This window comes from Leptonychotes weddellii, chromosome 15, assembly GCF_054177405.1.
Source record: "Leptonychotes weddellii isolate Sample4059 chromosome 15, ASM5417740v2, whole genome shotgun sequence".
NCBI lineage: Eukaryota > Metazoa > Chordata > Mammalia > Carnivora > Phocidae > Leptonychotes > Leptonychotes weddellii.
The window spans coordinates 2,805,002-2,822,663 of NC_138383.1; the positions used below are offsets into that span (position 1 = coordinate 2,805,002).

At 56.9% G+C, this 17,662-nt stretch overlaps 1 protein-coding gene across 3 annotated transcripts in view; it reads left to right on the top strand.

Annotated features, from left to right (window-relative positions):
* RBFOX3 (RNA binding fox-1 homolog 3) overlaps positions 1 to 17,662 on the top strand; it is a 458,835-nt gene that overhangs the window by 285,662 nt on the left and 155,511 nt on the right. For all 3 annotated transcript variants that reach the window (XM_081804338.1, XM_081804340.1, XM_081804339.1), the window contains one exon: positions 16,695 to 16,810. The gene's annotated coding sequence lies outside the window, so the exon portion shown is untranslated. The remainder of the gene's footprint in view (positions 1 to 16,694; positions 16,811 to 17,662) is intronic.

A 17,662-nucleotide genomic window follows, 5' to 3' on the forward strand; every position in this document is an offset into this window, starting at 1 on the left:
GACCAAAAGCCCGCATGTCCGCCGTGGGCTGGGCTCCCCAGTCTGAGAACAAGAACTGGCCAGAGTCGGGGGCGGGGAGACAGAAGTGGGACAATTCCCAGGCACCTTCTTCCGCCCTGAAATTCTACCTCTGCGAGATGCAGAAGTGCATCCAAACCCGAACACCCCCATCTAGTTAAAGCATCTATGGAAACAATTCAAGGTCCACAGCATTCCTGCGCTGGGACAGTTGGGATCTGTGCAGGGAAAACCGGGCACAGCCGAGGGGCCTTCCTGGTGGTCCTAGGACAATTCCAGAACCACCCAGGGCAGGGGGTGAAACCCCTGCCCAGCCGCAAAACCGGTGTGATACCCTAAACTCTGCTTTCACCTGCTGGCCCCTCTGTTGGGGACCAGGGGGATGGGAGAAAGAGAAGGCGCCCATCCCAGGGTGGGGTTGACCTCAGGTGGGGAGCAGTGATCACATGCATGTGTGCACACACATGCACACACTTGTGCAGACATGTGCACACACATCATTCTGGCCTTCATCTGATGGCCCATTTTTCAGGGCAACTTTGCTCAGTAGCTACAGATGCAGAGGACAGTCATGGCCTCCTTCCCCTGGGGTGGGCACAGGTGGGTGGGGTGGTCTTCAGGCTCTGACTTGGAGGTGTGAATGGAGACACTGTTGGCATGAGCAGTTTCCTCCACTCTGGAAGTAAGGAGGAGAGGTCAGGGCTGGCAGGTCTGAAGGCCTGAGAAGGAGCCAGACTCCTCCATAACCACACAGCACACTTGCCACTTCTTCAGAGGAGGGAACCAAGTGGAGAGGAACGGGTGGGAGACCATAGCAGGAGCCTTGCAGCAAGGGGGCGAATCTAGCACAGCAGTGGGAAGGTTCTGATTCCCTGTTTCCTAAAGGCATACCCGGGGGACGGCCATCGGGCCAGGGTGGCCTCAGGCTTCCTGGGCTTTGCGAGAGAGAGGCACAGACCACAGGATGTTCTTTAGAGCCCCCACGGGGCCTGCAAACCTTCTTGCAAGGGGAATGAGGAGAGGACACCAGGTTTGGAGTAACTGCTGGATTATATAGTGAGATGGTAATGAAGGAAGTTCTTGGAGGTGATTTGAGTTTATGGCATGACCATATAAGGAGGACAGGACTGCCTGCGGGAGTTCAGCCGGGGTGGAGGGCAGGTTTGGGGAAACGGCCCTTTATAGGAGCCCCTGGGATGGCTATAATGGACACGACATTATATCAAGCATTAATGAAGATAAGAGTAATAATGAAGCAGGAGGGGAATTGGTTTCCATGGATAGCAGAGCTGGGCTGCAAATAATGGGGGTCCATAAATTCTCCTGTGTCTGCGGTGGGGAGAGCTCTGTGGGAAGGTCAGAGCTGGTGTGAATGGGCCCTGGAGAGACCCTTTCCATGCAGTGATGGTGCCTGGGGGGCCAGGGTCTGGGGTATGATAGGTGGGTGTGGGCCAGGTCTCTGTCCTGCCAAGCGCCCCCACTCCCTCTCTGCTGTGTGGCTCCTTTCCTGCTCCCCTCCAGCCAGTGCCTCAGCTCTCTGCCCACCTTGCCCTCCCCTCCCCATCCCACCAGGGCCAGAACCTGAGCCCTCTTCTGCCTAGACTCCTTCCCGGTGCCCTGTGTCTCTCCCTGGCTAGCCCCTGTCTCTGTCCCTGGCCAGCCACGGTTATCCCCATGCTGCTCAGTCCAAGCCAAGAATTTAATTTCTCTAAGTGCAGGCGCTGGCCATTCATCAAGTCAATGCTGTTTTTACAGGGAAGCCAAATGTCTCAGGCTGCAGAGAAATGTACCCCCTTCCGTGGCTCGGGTACCAGCAGTCCGCTCAGGTTTCAAAGCTTTGGAACTTGAGGGTCTTGTCAACACCTGCCCTCAGCCAGTGCCTAATGGGGTCAGGCAGCATGAGACCCTGAGGCTGTTCTGGGCAGCTCACCATCCAGAACTGGGCTATTGAAAACCGTGGCCCTTTAAACTTAAGTGAATTAAAATGAAATGCTATTAAAAATTCAACTCCTTGGGCTACTGGCCACCTTTCAAGTGCTCACAAACCCCATGTGCTGTAGCAGCAGCCATGGACCGTCTCTCTCCATCTATTGGACACCCCGGCCCAGAGGCAGACCCTCCATCAGACCCGCAGTGAGGGACAGTGTGGCCCGCATGGGGCTGACCCTTTGCCCGCAGTGCTCGGCAGAGTGGCTGACTCTGCAGGGCGAGAGGACTCGGGGAGGGCTGTGTAAAAAAGGGCCGCTCACCGGCAGGCTCCCTGCTCACCAGTCTGACCTCATTCCCTGCCGAGCCCCCCTTCCCTTCCCCACTCCAAACATGGACAGCATGCCACGGTCCCCCTCCCCTGTGTTTGGTCCCCAAGGCAGAGCCCTCCCACCCTCCTTCCTCACTGACTACCTTCCATGCCCTTTATGAGTCAGCTCAGCTCAGGTCTGACCTCCTGCAAAATGCCTCTCCTGGCTGCCCAGCGTGAGGTAGGGTCCTGTCCTCAGTCTCCATGGATGAACGGGGGATAGAGCAAATGAGTGACTACCACAGGGTGCAGTGGCAAGAATAGAAGGCTTTTCCAGGTGGAGGAGCCACAGGTGAGCTCCCGGGGTGAGGCAAGTAGAAGTGTAGTTAAAAAAAAAAAAAAAAGATTAATCAAAATAAATAAAAGCAACAAAAGAGCAATCGCTGAACTTTTGCTGTTCTCAGCTGCAACCTGATCTTGTCCCAGTTAAGGCCTGACTCCAGAACACTCGTCAGCTGGGTCACTAATGCTGAGCTGGGCGTCTTGGGGAATGGCAGGGTCCTGGCAGGAGGCAGTCTCTCACTCCCTGAGTTCCACCGTCTGTGGTTAGAGTCCTAGAGCTTGTCCACAGGGGTGAGTTCTCAAGGACTCTGCCGGTGAGCTGGGTGACAACCTTCCCAGAGGGGTGTGGACCCAGGAAGGGATGGAATCAGGGAGAGGAGATGAGGAATTACAGAGGGAGAGTCGGAAAGAGGCCAGGTCCCCAGGGAAGGAAATTCTCCAGGGTGGCCACGCTCAGAGCAGCCTCCTGGGAAGGCAAGCAAGGAAGTGCTGAACACAGAGCCGGGAGACGTGGACTGCTGGTTAGCTGTGTGGCCTCAAGAAAGCCACTTAACCTCTCTGGGCCTTAGTTGCCTCATCTTTAAAACAGGTATTTAAATCCCTGGTTTTACCTGTTACAGAGGGCTGTGGTCAGATTAGGTGATGCCAGGAGGGGCCTTCCTGTGGGAGAGGCACTGGGAAAGCAGGGACAGGTTCTGCATCATCCTCTGGGCTGCAGGCAACAGGCTGGTAAGGGTTGAATGGACCTGGGCTGAAAACCTGGCTCTGTCATGCACCTCCATGGGCCTTAGTTCTCTCGCCTATAAAATAGGAATAAGATTACTGTGAATCAATGTACAATATCCAGCTCAGCGCCTGCCCCGGGGCTGGTGTTCCATTGAGGTTCCCTCCTTTCCTCTCCTCTCTGCACAAATATCAAACTGCATAGCCTACTGGGGAAATCCAGATATTTTTTGCTGCATCCCTCTGCATGATTCCTGGTTGTCAGTAAATCTCAACTAGATCCGTGCAGGGGCTGAGATGGGGGGTACATTCTGGCACCTATCTTCTCGACACCAGTTGCAAGAAGTCAGGAGCGGTGGTGTGACCGGGGCACCAGGAAATGCTGAATGAGAACGTGCTTTTCCAGGCACAGGGTCCCTCACCAGCCGCCCCACTCCTGGCCCCCTAATACCCCTACCCCAACACCTTTGATAGCCATGCTCGGGGTGGGAGGAACAACCCACACCCCAGAAATAGTAATTGATTTCCCCCCTTGCCAGTTCTTAACCTGGGCTTTTCAGTAGGAGCAAAGGATGCCTGATTAGAATATCTCTGAAGAGGGCCGTGAGTTATAGTAATGGACACTCTTCTAGCTGTCTCTCCCGCTCATAAATTCATCCCCCTCTGAAAGTGCAGATGGTCCATAATCGTCCATCATGCCGGAGTTCAGCCCCGGACAGCTCCCGGGTGGGTTTTTCCTACGAGGCTCCTTTTTCTGCAAGCTAAACAGAACGGTGACTCCACACAGCCTCTGCCTGTGATGGAGTGTGAGCAGTCCAGCCGTCAGGAATGATTTAGGAGGGAACGAACAATAAATATCCAAGAGGTTGGAGCTCAAAGCAGGGAGGCAGAGAAGTCGGGGGTGGGGGGCAGCAGCACCTCTACGGCTGTACTTACGTTTTTGTTGTTCTATTTGTTTATTTTTGTTTTATTTTAATCTTGAGGGACAGCAGGTGGTAGCATCCCAGGAAGGGGTGGGTCCCGGTGACCTTTGTAAGGAGCCCCGTCTCTGCCCCCATCGCAAGGATGAGGGGAGTGTTGAAGTCAAGGGGACATTTGGTTGGCTGGGTAGTTGACATTTAGGGATAAGTAGATTCCCCACAATCTTACTGGGATCACTAGACAGGTCCCTTTGAGGCTAATTAAAGCTGTATCTTTTGAAAAGTTGGCCCAAGGTGTCCCCTGAATTCCTGCCACAGTTCGGTCTGGGAAAGCCCAGCCCCCAGCAGGCTTCCCAGACTCGCCTGTGGAATCCCCGCTGACGAGCCCATCACTGTCTCCTTGAGAGAGACAGCTCACCTGGGGCCCTTTCTCGTTCGACTCAGTTTCTTCTGAGGGCCCCTTGCCTGTGCTGGGTTCACACACAGCAGGAAGGGGGCGGGGGTGCTGTTGCTGGAAGTGGGGGGCGGTGGCTCAGGCCTCAGCATTACTGAAAGGCTTCGACATTGTGGACAAAGAGCCGTTGTGATGGATGTATCTCATCTCTGCATCTGCTACAGATCTTCCTTCTTTGATACACGGGGAGCCTTCCCCTCTCCGGCCCATCCTGTCTCTCTGCATAAAACACAGACAGACGGCAGTCCCTGGGAACCGTGACCCCACCTTGGCCTGTGTGGGCAGCAGTTCATGGCCGCCTGGCCTTCCCCTCTCTTCTGTCCCTGTCCGGAGGCAGAGGAGGTGGGGCTGGGCTTGGAGGGTGCTGAATGAGAGGCTGCCTCCTGCAGGTGCAGGCCCTGCTCCACCGGGTGGTGTGTTATCGCTGAGCTGTGGCGGGAAGGCTGCCTGCTCCCCCCTCTCCACACCCCCACTCCCGGGGCCTCCCGCCCTCCTCCCAGGAACAGGCTCCTCTGAACTGCAGATGGGGGAGGGGTTCGGAGCAGCAGAGCCAGGGGTCACAGGCAGACACCTGCAGGTTCATCCACAGAAGCACTCCCCGGAGGGGCTGCCTTCAGGAAGACAGGAGGCAAAGCACACGCTCTTCCCCCAAGAAGTGGGAGCTGCCAGGGGGAAAGCCTGGTGCTGACTGTGCCTCCTCACTAACGCTTGGAAATGGAGTTCGCCTCGGAGGCTTCTTCGGGCCCCCGGGGCCCCCCTGGAGCAAAGCGTGCACCTGGAAGCTATAGCCATACCCTCCACTCATTTAGCAGATGTCAGCCAGCTCCAGGGCCGCCGCTGGCCCATGGCGGCTCACTCTGGAAGCAGAGGAAGTCTGCTGCTGCCTCCTGGTGTCACGGCCACAGGGGCCCCCGAAGCCAGCTTCTTCCAACCCCTGCAGGGCGGTCCTGAGAGGGACCCAGGAACGCTGCCCACCACCCGTCAGTCCTGGGCCTGACCCTCCTACCAATGCCTGGTAGGGGGAGGTGTAGAGGACGGGCGAGCTGTGTGACAAGCAAGCCATGTCCCCCCCGCCCCCGTGAGGGGTCCAGTGAAAGCTGGGCTCCCCCTGCAACCTCCCTCGAACGCACTTGAGCGATTCAACCCCTCCTCAAAATGGGCACCTGAAGATTTGCATATAGCCTAGAAATGCAAGGTCCTGAGTTCTCATTCTTCCTCGCCAGCTTGAAAGCAAACCGGCCGTCTAAACCATCAGTCTCCCTTCTCAGCCTGCGTCTGTGTGCTGACGGAGGCTGCCTTGGGCTCGCGTGGGTGCAGCGCTCCATGCACCGCCAGCCATGGGCAGAACACGCCTCTCTCGCCAGCTCTCCGCAAACCAGCATCTCTGGTGGGTGCAGGAGAGCGCTGAGCCGGCGGACGCCCTCCTCTGCAATCTGGCGGACTGCAATCAGGAGGACAGTGAGGAGTGAACTACCCGCGGCAGGGAGGCTTGGCGGGGGCGTCCAGGTGGGCTGGCAGGTGCGGTCACACGCCCTTCTAGCTGCAGAGTGTGCTGCCCTCCCCGACCCCCAGCATACTAGATTAGGGAAGTGGAGCTTCAGAACCCAGTTCACCACCCGGTTCATGCCTGCCAAGCAGCCCTCATGTCTCCGTCCCAGGGGAAACTGCCCTGGGGCCTGCGATGAGCGTGGGAGAGCATCCGTCTGCAGTAGCAGTGACTGAACACAAACACCAAGACACGCTGGTTCCTGGAAATTGACCCTCCGCATCCACGGAGCCACTTCAGGACATCCTGGCCCGCTGTCTCTCTCATCGAGATCTGCCTATCACAGAAAACAACAGCAGACCTTTTTTTTTTTAAGATTTTATTTATTTATTTGACAGAGAGAGACACAGTGAGAGAGAGAGCACAAGCAGGGGGAGTGGGAGAGGGAGAAGGAGGCTCCCCGCTGAGCAGAGAGCCCGACGCGGGACTCGAACCCAGGACCCTGTGATCATGACCTGAGTTGAAGGCAGACACTTAATGACTGAGCCACCCAGGCGCCCCCACAGCAGACCTTCTTACATACCTGTGCTGTGTGCCTTCCACACACGTTATTTCTAATCCCAGTGACAAGGGGATTGGGGCGTAACTGAGGGTGAGGGACCTGAGCCCCCATCTAGGAAAGGGATTGAGGGAAACCGAACTCAGGCCTAACTGGTTGCCCTCCCTCCCTCCCTCCCTTCCTCCCTCTAGCCACCCTCAGGGGTTCTTACCTGCAGACGGACGCCTGTGACAGTGAGCATGGGGCTGGCTATCCACACCCAGTCCTATGTGGGGGCTTCGCAGTTGAGGTGTGTATACAGTTGGTGCTAGAGGTGGGAAGAGGGCTTCCAGGAGAGGGACCCCCAGACAACTCTGAATGCTCTGTCTCCAGAAGACACGCGTGTGTGCACGCAGGTGCAGGTGGGGGCTTCACCCACCTTGGGCCCTGCATAGGATCCCCTGTCTCGGCGGCTGGGTTCCGGCGTGCATCTCCTCTCCACCCCAACCCTGGGGCGTCACGCTCAGCGGCCAGCACCTTCACATACTGCATGACACACGCTTCATCCTTCCCAGGAAACCAAGTTCCTCTTAGAAGCCAGGCCCTCGTCTCCTCTACCGCGGCTCCCCGTCAGGTGCACTCCACGTGGGCAAGAGAGGAGGCGAGCTAACTTTTATTAAGGGCTCTGTGCTGGGAGCCTTGCCTGGGCACGCTGCCTGTGCCTCCTCATTTAATGGCTTGGCACGTTCTTCCCAGCCCTTCAGCATTACGGTCTCGGGGAGACCATAACCTCCCTGCCTCCGCTCTACCACCGGGCTGCTCACAGACGCTCTCCCTCCCTTTTGTGGTGGGCATGCTCCCCTTCTCCTGCCCCTGCCCCCATCGCCGTTTCCAGAGCGCGGCTCGGATCCCGCCCTTGCCAGCCCACCCCGTAATCTCTCCCTCTGAACCCAGTCCTCTCTTTACCCCAACATTTTTGTGTGCCACTTTTTGCACTTTTTAAAATCAGAGACATGCATATGAAGTTGAGAACAAGTCGCAGAAGGTAAGTTTTAGCTCCTGAGTTAGAATATAGATTCCTTCAGGTCAGGCTCACGATTCTGCTTTTTTGCCATATGCCCGTGTCCCCCTCTGCACTTGGTAAGCACTCAGTAGCTCTGTTCTTCCTTCTCGGCTCCTTCTTTCCTTCCCTCTGCCTCTGGCTTTCCTTCTCCGAGGACAAGGGCTGTGGTAGAGCCCACACACAGCACGGCGCCTCGAAGCACCTGTGTGTCCTGCTCAGCCGACTGGGTGCGTCAGGACGGGGTCCGGAGGAGGCAGGGGTTTGTGGTGTGGCCCTCCCTAAAACCTGCTGCAGTAGCAAGAGAGTGTCCTGGCTTTTTGCTTGCTTTCTTTCCCTGACATTGAGGAGTTGGCATTTCACACCAGGAGGACACAGAGTGGGGCCTCCAAGGTCACTGGACCTTTGCGGAGGGGAATTCGGGGTCCATCTGTGCCCTGGGCCCAGTGCCTCCTTTGAGTGCAGTACGATTTCAAACCCACCTGGGTTTTCAGCCCATTTAAATCTGGAAAACAAAGGCCATCATTCAAATCAGGAGGCAGAGTTTTATGACACGTGGCTATTGGCCGTGGGCACTGCTGGCCGGTGGGGGTTCCCTCCCCTGGGACCCCAGGGTATCTGGACATGGCCTCCCCCAGCTGCACCACCAGGTACATTTCAGAGCCACTGTTCTGGAAGGGGAGAATGCACCCGATTCTCTGAAGGTGTGGAGAAGTGGCTTCCCAGGAGCCTGAAGAGTACGTTTTCTGCTTACCTGTTTGTGACGGCTGGAGCTGGACTGTGGTCCGGAGAATGGGCGGGTCCTCAGAGCCTCTTCTGCTGCACGCAGTAGCGATCCCGCCCCAAGGTTTTAGAGGGAGAGACACACCCACGGAACGGGCGGGCAGAGGTCGCAGCTGCGAGGCACATTTTTTGTCGAAGGGTCTATTGGCAGCTCCATTCAGGGCGGCAAGCAGCTGTCCTCCAAACCCACCAACGGCAGGATGTGGGGAATGAACTCATGGCCCGTCGCGAAGGATTTGGGATAGATCAGAGGAAGGACTTCCTGGCAGCAAGGGTGGTTAAATATGGGAAAGGTTTGCCAAGAGAGGCAGGGCGTGGACAGCTCCTTGCTGGGAAGCGTTTAAAAATAGTACGAGTTCTCGTAACCAAGGACAAAGAGGGTCCCGCCTGAAGGCAGGAGAATGGACTGGACAAGCATCAGAAGTCTGTTCTTCAAGCAGGAAGATCTGGGTGCTGCTGGGCATCCGAGGCACACAGGGCCCTGCCTGGGGCCGGGGTGCTGACCCCGGTGATGGCTGGGCTTCCAGCAGCGCCCTCCTCGTTCTGCCAGGTGCCGGACGAGGGGCTGGAGTCAGCACCGGGAGGGATGGGTGCGGGAGGGAATCCCAGGCACGCCCTCCCGCAGCCGCACTTGCAGTGGTCAGGAAGGAGGCCCACCACAGCCTTCAGGAAGCTGACCGCGTCTCAGGGGCCACTGGCCACCTGGATCGCCCAGCATCACAGGACGCCCCCCGCCAGCCCAGGCTGCTCTCGGAGGGGACTCTCTGAGTCCCTCAGCGAGCAAATCTTCAGCGTTGTGCCCAGAAACTGGGCAGAGGGGTCCAGGGCAATCACCGCTCAGCTGGGCTGGCCTGGGTTTGGCGGGAGCGGGGGGTGGACTGGTCCATCTCTTCCACCAGGGAGAGCCTCTCCTGCACTTCTTCCTCACCCCGACTGGTTCTCCTCTTCCCTTCTGCTGAGGGCCGCTGGGCCCCGGGGCTCCCTCCTCTTTTGGGTGACACAGTGTGACTTCTTTCCCTTCTTGGCTCCAATATGTCAAAACTTCGTGGCAGAAAAGAAACACAAGGAAAACAATCTGGGAAGTAGGTCACCTAAAAACAACAACCTGACTATAATTGAATCAGCCCCTTACAGTGGGCTGTCTCCAGAAGAGCCAAAATCCAGCAGCAGCTCCCATCCCCCCGGCCCCCCATGTCCTCCCCCCGCCACGCCTTCCCTCCTTACATGGGAAGTTTCAAAATGCAAGTCTTGGCACAGATTTCTCCAGTAAAACCCCATCAGGCAGATAACGAAAACATCACGACGTTCACGCGCAGACTGCATCACCAAGAACATGGGGAGGTGGAGGTGAGGTTATGGCGATAAGCGGGCATTCACTGTCGTTTGCTTAGCGGACCTCCCCATCTCATTTATTGTCTGCACTTTTGCTTCTGGATTCTGACAGTTGACGGGTGCTGTCCTCTGTTGGAGTTTTGGGTGACCCCCATGAGCCTCCTCCCCTCCCTTTGGCTTTCTCAATCCCAGGCGGTGTCTACGTGGCCACTGGGTCAGCACTGACAGCTGGGTCACCCTGATCCTCACTAGCCGTCCTAGCACGGGCTCCGGCTGACCACGCTTGGGAGGTCCTGTCTACTCACAAACTTTGCCAACAGCCAGCAAGAGGTCCACAAGATGAAGGCTGACCGGTGAATGGTGTGCTGGAGGTTGTCCCTTCTGTGAGACTGTTTGGAAGAGAGGAGGGACATTTCTAGAAATGACACAGCAGTAAGCGTAACTTCCATCCATGGAACAATCACGAAACCAACCACTAAAGACACGGAGGTTAGTGTCTGGCGTGACAACGGTCCCGCCACGTAAAGGGCAGATCTGGTCTCCTTCCCCGCCAAGAGCGTGGCCCACGTAGATGAGATGTGTCACCCTGGGACTTGCCTTGGCCTCCTCAAAGATTGTGATTTTTTTCCTTAAGATTGCAATTCTAATGTAGCAAGTGTCTAAACTGCCTACTGTCTGAGTAGTAACTCAGTACCCCTCAATGAGGGATAGTCAAAGGCCAGGGACACCTGGCCAATTTTCAGACAATCTCTGGTCTACCTTTTTGGCCCCAAAAGGCACAAATACTGTCCCCTTCTAGGTGTCCAGGAGAGAAAAGGCCTGTTTTCAAGAACACTCTGCCACACACACCACCTTGCTTTCCATGCTTGCTCAGCACGTGATCATCAGCAGAGCACTGCAGGGTGGACCCAAACTGCCAGCCCTGTGAACGGAAGCCCAATGTGCTCACGCACACTCCCAGCTGAGCCCCGACCAGAGGCCTTCGTCCCCTGACTCCACAGCATCTTGTTCCAAAGTTGGCGTGGACCTGGGCCCGGGCCTCAGACACTGTCCGCTGTCTTGACTACAGAATCAAGACGAACTTTCTTATGGCCATTTCGTTGGGAAATAAACATCTAAGATGTGATGCATTGGGTCTGGTTTGGTGAAAAGAGTGCAGACTTTGGAATAGGAAAGACCCGGGTCTGGCTTGCAGACTTTGGAATAGGAAAGACCCGGGTCTACCTTTCAGCCAGGCAGTGTGCTGACCATGCGGACTTTGACAGGCAATTGGGAGCCCCAGTCTCTCTATGTGCGTGATGGGGACCGCAGTGGGAGAGATGGGGGGCCGGAGGGTCTCAAGGAGGGAGTGAGGGGAAGTGCCAGGCCTCCAGTCAGGCTTCCTGAAGTGTCGGCTCCTTTCTTTGAAGGATGTGTGTGTGTGCCTCTGTGTGTATGTGTGTGGGTGGGTGTGTTTGTGTGTTTATGCTGAGCAATTGGACAGCTAGGGTTGCCAAGTAAAAATATAGGGTGCCTGGTTAAATTCTAATTCCAGATAAACCATGAATAATCGGCAGTAGAAGTACATCCAGGGATGGATAATATTGCATGATACATACTTACACTAAAAAACATAAAACATCTTTTGCTGTTTATCTGAAATTTCAAATTCAACCGAGCATCCGGTGGTTCTCTTCGCTGAATCTGGCAAGCCTAGCTGGGAGAGGGTTTGTTATTTCGGTTGTAAAGTTCTATTGATGGAAGCAGGTGCGCAGGGATGGCGGCCACGGTGGCCTTGGGGATGGGGGCTGTGTGAGGAAGAGCCCCCAGGCTGGGAGGTCCAGGCCTCCGGGCCCTGCCTCGCTGCGTTCCCTCTGGCCCCGTACCTTCTTTCCCTTTCCCTTGCATCAGGCAGAACTGTGAGTGGGGGCCCATCCTGGCTGGGAGCAAAGGAAGCAGCTACAGCCTTGGCCCAGTGGAGCTGCCCACTACTGGGGCTGAGTCTACACAGAGCTACACAGCCCTGGCGAGAGCCTGCTCGCGGGGCTCCACCTGGGCGCTGGGCCGTGTTCTCTCGAAACCTCATCCATTTGTTTCACGGGCGACATTCGATCTTCCCGAAACAGGACCCAGCAGACAACTGTGAACCCGCACACAGCCATGTCCTTGGGGAGCCCTGTGCACCTTCTCAGCCCCAGAACCCCTGCTTCTGTCCCAGCTCCCCGATCCTCCAGCACTGCTAAACCCCCCCACCCCCCCGTCCTCTCAGCACCGTCCCCAGCCCGCTCCAGCGTGTCCTTGGCGAACTCTACCCCAGTCCTCCCAGCCCGCTCAGTGGGTGCTGTGGGCCCCGGCAGCGGCAGGGGGCATGCACGCCTGCAAAGGGAAATAGGAAATGAAATCGCTTTCCTCCCCCAACGACCTCCCAGCTCTACCAGCAGACCCATCCCTTGCAGAGTGCATTGTTTTCAATCCAATCTCGTTTTTATTGAAGTTTCCTCCAGGGTTAGCTCAGGAGACGTCTCCCCCTAGCCTCTTCCGAGTGGCCTTATTTACCAGAATCCCCTCATCGTGGCATTTAACGTCCCCATTAACATTTCGTGCATCTTGCTCATTGCGTGCATGGGCCCTCAGAGACCTCCGGGGTGGCGGGCACACGGCAGCCCGCAGAAACGCCAGGCTTATTTTAATTGGTTTGAAACTGTCGCTGTCGACCACAGAGGGGTCCCTTTCCTTGACTAATGACCTGGAATTTGATCATGCGGCTTTTATTAGCTTGTAACATGGAACGTGTAACCGTGTGAGATCAGAGCCAAAGCCAGGCACACATCTGCCCTCCATGGCACTCTGGCTGGGCACACATCTGCCCTCCGCGGCACGCTCGAGAAGGTGTGCCAGCCACGCAGGACCCACGTATAGGAGAAAGTGCCACCCTGTAGGTGGCGGAGGGTGGCTCTGGGGGGAAATTGCCTTGAATTTCTGGCCACGCAGGGTCCTGTCTCTAGCACCCCCGGAGACCCCCCCCCAGGAGGCACCAAGGGTCAGCTGCCTGTGGCAGAACCACAGTCCCATCAGTTGGGGGAAGCAAGCGGTGGGCTGATTCCTTGTCTGCTTGAAGATGTCTGCTTGCCAGGGGCAGGGAAAGCTGTCTCCGCTCCCAGAACTTCCTGGCGTCTAACTCGGTGTGGGGAAGCTTTGCTCAGAAGATCACTGCCCGGCGCCCCAGGGCACTGTGCCTTTCCCTTGCATTTCGTCGTGCAGAGGAACGTGAGAGCCCCTGAGTTCAGGGAAGCGCCGGTGGTCTAGCATCTAGAATGTTCCAGTGCATGGTTCCCACCCCACGCCCCGGCCCTCGTCTGGAATGCAAACGAGACCTCCCATCTGCTCAGGCTGGTTGCTTGTAAGGAAAACCTCCGTGGGCAGTTGAAGAAACAATTCTAGACTAGTTCGTGGCCCTTTCAATGGAGGGAGGGTGTCAGGGGACGGTCTGGTTCCTTCCAGATGGTGCTGCTGCCCGTGCACCTGTCCTGCCCTCTGGGCTGCCGGCAAGTCTGCGAGAGCGGAGTGTGTAAGGACTGGGCTGCAGGCTGCGTGCCACTCCTGTGTTGTCAGGGTCTCCTGCTCCCTCGAGGGGCTCACAGTCCAACCACAGTCACCTCAAAGAAAATTTGGAGAATTTTTGGCAAAATATAATAAATATCTCTGTTTCTCCACCTGCAATTAAATGGTTAACATGTAGCTATGTTGCATTGTCTTCTTCAAAAAGAAAGGAAGTGGGGCAGACAGGTCAGGGCCCCTCTGACCGCTCCCAGCCTCACCCCTGTCCCCCGACACACACTCATGGATCCGACGTCTGCTACTTTGGTCCCTTGAAAAAGCATTTATACACACATGACCATGAGTAGTAACCAGATTGTTTTAAAGTGCACACATGTGACATCTTTCTGGAAACTGCTTTATTCATCCAGCATTGAGTGTCCGTGGCTCCTTCCCACTAACGTGTGTTTGCGATCCATTCCCTTTCTCTGCTGCGTGGAAACCTGCCTTAGGACTCGGCCACTTTGTCTTCATCCGCCCTTTCCTTGATGGATCCTTGGTTGTTGGCAAAGCATCAATAATGCAGAGAATGCCGCCGAGCGGGTCTTGGAGCCTGTCTCCTCGTACCTGGGAGATGTGTGTACACCTGGCCCTGAGTGGCTGGGTCTCAGAAGGTTCCAGATCCTGGCCCCGGCTCTCTGACGCGTCTGGACCTACCTGTGCTGCCCTCACTGGCCAGAGATTGCCACTTTGTCCGTGTGTGTCCACACGTGTCCACGAGGGCACGGAAGGGTGGCAGCCGGCCACATCTGATTCCCCAGCTCCTGTGTGTCTTTCGTCCGTGTGCAGGCTGGACTCTCCTGCTCGGGAAAGTAGTCTGTACCTCAGAAAGATTTAGGGCAAGAAGGGAAACCTGTGTAACCCGTGTACTTGTGAGAAAGAGAGAAGGGGGTGGGGGAGGGAGGGAGGAAGAAAACCATTCACCAGTGTTTGGACTTTCTTGTTGGGCCCCCACTGCGTGGACCCCACTTCACGAGCGATCCTGACCCACAGGCTCCGTGGTGGAAGGCTGAGCAGTCGTGCCTGGGGCATGATCCCTTGCTGCCCTCCGAGGCTCCGTGGCTGTTTGGGCCCTCCGCCTGTCCTGGCAGGACTAGGGGTCCGGAAGCAATGTGGGGGCCCCTCACCTCTGGCAACTGGCAGTGAGGCTGGTGGTACTCACATTTGGCCATGGGGTAGCCCCTGGAGGTGGGAGAACGGGCAGGGGCGCAGACCTGGGGGCGCCTGCAGGGCTCAAGACCTGGGCTCCGGTCCCCTCTCTGGCACTTTGCTGAACCAGCCCCTGGGGCGAGAACACCCCCCTTACCCCCTCGAGGATCCTGCTGCAGTGGGCTCCGGAGGGTTTCCTGGGGCTGTACAAAAGGGCCGTAGCCATGAAAGAGCTCACGTCGCAGATGGGGAAACCGAGTCACCCAGTGGCTCACCGCACAAGGGCAAGGACAGGGTGGCAGTCACAAGCCACCCCGTGCCGGGTTCCCTGGGCTCAGATCCCGTGTGTGCCAGCGCGCAGTTGTTTGCCTCCAGGGTCACTGGAAGGAGGTTCCGGGAGCCTTTACTGTCCTAAGCCCCCTGCCTGTCCCTCCTGCTGCCCGGTCCTCCCCAAGCGAGGCTGGAGCAGGAGCAGAGCACACCCACCCGCGCCTGTGCTCCTACTCGGGCTCGAGGAGAACCAGCAGTGGCAACAACTCCGTTTATTAAGCCAATAAAATCTCAAGTTCATGAGCTGAGGGTTTCCTGGCCTGAGCCTGGCAAGCTACTTGGGATGGGCGGCATGTCCCCATCCTGGGAAGTGTCCTGTCACCCAAGAGCCAGCTGCCATCGCCCCTGCCCTCCGGGGGGCGGTCCACACCCTGCCCGCCGCGGCCTGTCCCTGGCAGAGGTGCTCAGGCCGAGCCTGTTGGTGTCTTCGTCACCCAGCCTGGACTCAGGATGCTGCTCACTCCGCCTTGTTCTCTGTATCTCTGAGCATCTCCAGTCCCCCTTCTTAAAGATCTGCTCGGTTCCTGTCTCCCCTGCACCACTCTCCCGCACTCCTTCTTTGTCTCTGGGACTTTTCCCGGGGTGCCTAATTCCTGGGGGCTGCCTCGGCTTCAGGGACGTGGCCCCACCTCACTGCACAAACAGAACCCTGCGAATCGATTCTGAAAACGATCAGTCACAGTACAGTAGTGCTGCTAACTGTGGCATTTTGCTTTGCGGTTATTGATACATCATCGGGACTGAGAAGCCAGTTGGGGGGTGGGCGCAGGGTGGGGCACAGAGGACGGGGCGTGGAGACAACTGTCCTGCAAATGTCGGGGAGTGCCGCTCTGGCTGCAGGGGTGGATCTGAGGCTCGAGAGGAAGCTGGTGCCGGGCTGGGACTCAGGGCCAGTGCGTCCCGGGGCTCGTGACCCCGTAGTCCTTGCTCCCCAGAGATGGCCGGCCCCTCGCTGCCTTCCGTGCCTTCGAAGGGCCCAGCTTCTCCAGAAGTGCAATCCAGAGAGGCCCCAGGGGTGCTGAAGCAGCCATGGTTCTCCAGAGAAACAGAACCAGTAGGAGCTAGCTGGCTATCTACCAATCCACCTATCTATACCTATAGCTACCTACAGAGAGATACAGAGAGATAGATAGATGATGGGTGATAGATGGATGGATGGGTGATGGATGGATGGATGGATAGGTAAAGAGAAGAGATTTGTTTTAAGGAATTGGCTGGCTCAGGTTTTGATGAGCGAGGTTAAACATAGATAAACTCTGCAAGGTCTGTGGGGGCTGCAGGTCCTGGTCAGCCCCACACCCCCAGACTCTGGCCCAGTGCTGGGGAACCCAGACGGGTAATGGGGGTGATGCTGGTGACCTGTCCCCAGCAAGGCTCTGTTGACTACAGAGGAGCGCTGGGGCCGGTGCTGGGGACAGGTGACATGGGCCATCCTGCAGTCGCTCTGCTCGTTGCCAGCCAGACCCCATGGGCCATGCCCCCCCCGCAGGTCCTGGGGCCCGGACTGATACTGTGCATCTCACCACAGGACAGCGGTGAGTGGCTGGGAGCCTCGAGGTGCGAGCAGGGATGCTCCGTTACAACTTCTCCCAGCCCGACGCTTCCTCGGCTGCATCGTTCAAAAGATGCTGTTCCCATGACGCTCTGTCCTGTGATATTTTTAATCAAGAGCGCGGGAGAGCATGCGTCTGATGCACGTTCAGAGATTGAAAATGGTTTTGTTCTCATGTTTTCTTTCCCAATTCAGTGTTAAGTCAGAACGGCCAGAGGAAGATCCTGCCAGACTTTCCCCTGAGCTGGTCTGCAGGCCCCTGCAGCCGGGAACCTGTCCCAGGAGCCGTCCGTCCGTCCGTCGGCAAACAGGTGCGTGCCCCTTCACATCGCACTTCCTGCTCCCCCGGAGCTGGTTTGTGGGCTGGGGCTTCTCGGGGTGGGGGGGCGCTCGGGGGCCAGGGGGTGGGCCGGGGGCCGGGGCGGTTCCCGGCTCTGGGTGGCAGTATCCGCAATGTGGTGTCGCTGCGTCAGCTGGGGGAGCTGTGGTGGGTAGAGAGGAGGGTCCCCGTCTGTGTTTTTCACCTGCTCTTACTCAGTCTCATCACTAAAATGCAGATCAGTGAGTGTATAATAATTAATAGACTGATCAGCTGGCGAGGGAGGTAAGTAGATAAATAATTTTAATCATCCTTGGGTTGCCCATAAATTCCCTCACTGCCTTTTTATTAAACTCTGTGTTTACTGGAGTCATTCATATTGCATGCCATTTTGCAAATCCCTTCCTTGGCGTCTCCCACCAGGTCTGACCTGGAGTGGAGGCTTCACATGACAGCCAGGTCTCTTGCCAGCAGGGCCCGGCTCTGGTACAGGTTTCCAGAAGCTCTGCCCAAGGAGTAGAGATGGGGGGCAACAGGGCAGATGGTGCTCAGCTCGCCAAGGCCCACCCTCTGCCCCCCAGCATGGCCGAAGCTATATTTAGACCGGCTCAGAAACCTTTATTATGCTTGGCCTTTGTGCTGTAGGTATGAGCTCATTCTCCTCCCCAGGGATGGCCTCCGCCTATGAATAGCCTTGGCTGAGGCTTCCTCGTGGCTCCGAATGCCAAGAGAGAAAGTGGGTTAATAAATATAAAAGAAAACTCCCGTAAGAGGGCCTGGGGCCAAACTGTCTCCCGGACTCTCCAAGAGTGGTGGCTGATGGGGCCCAGAGGGGCGCAGGGTT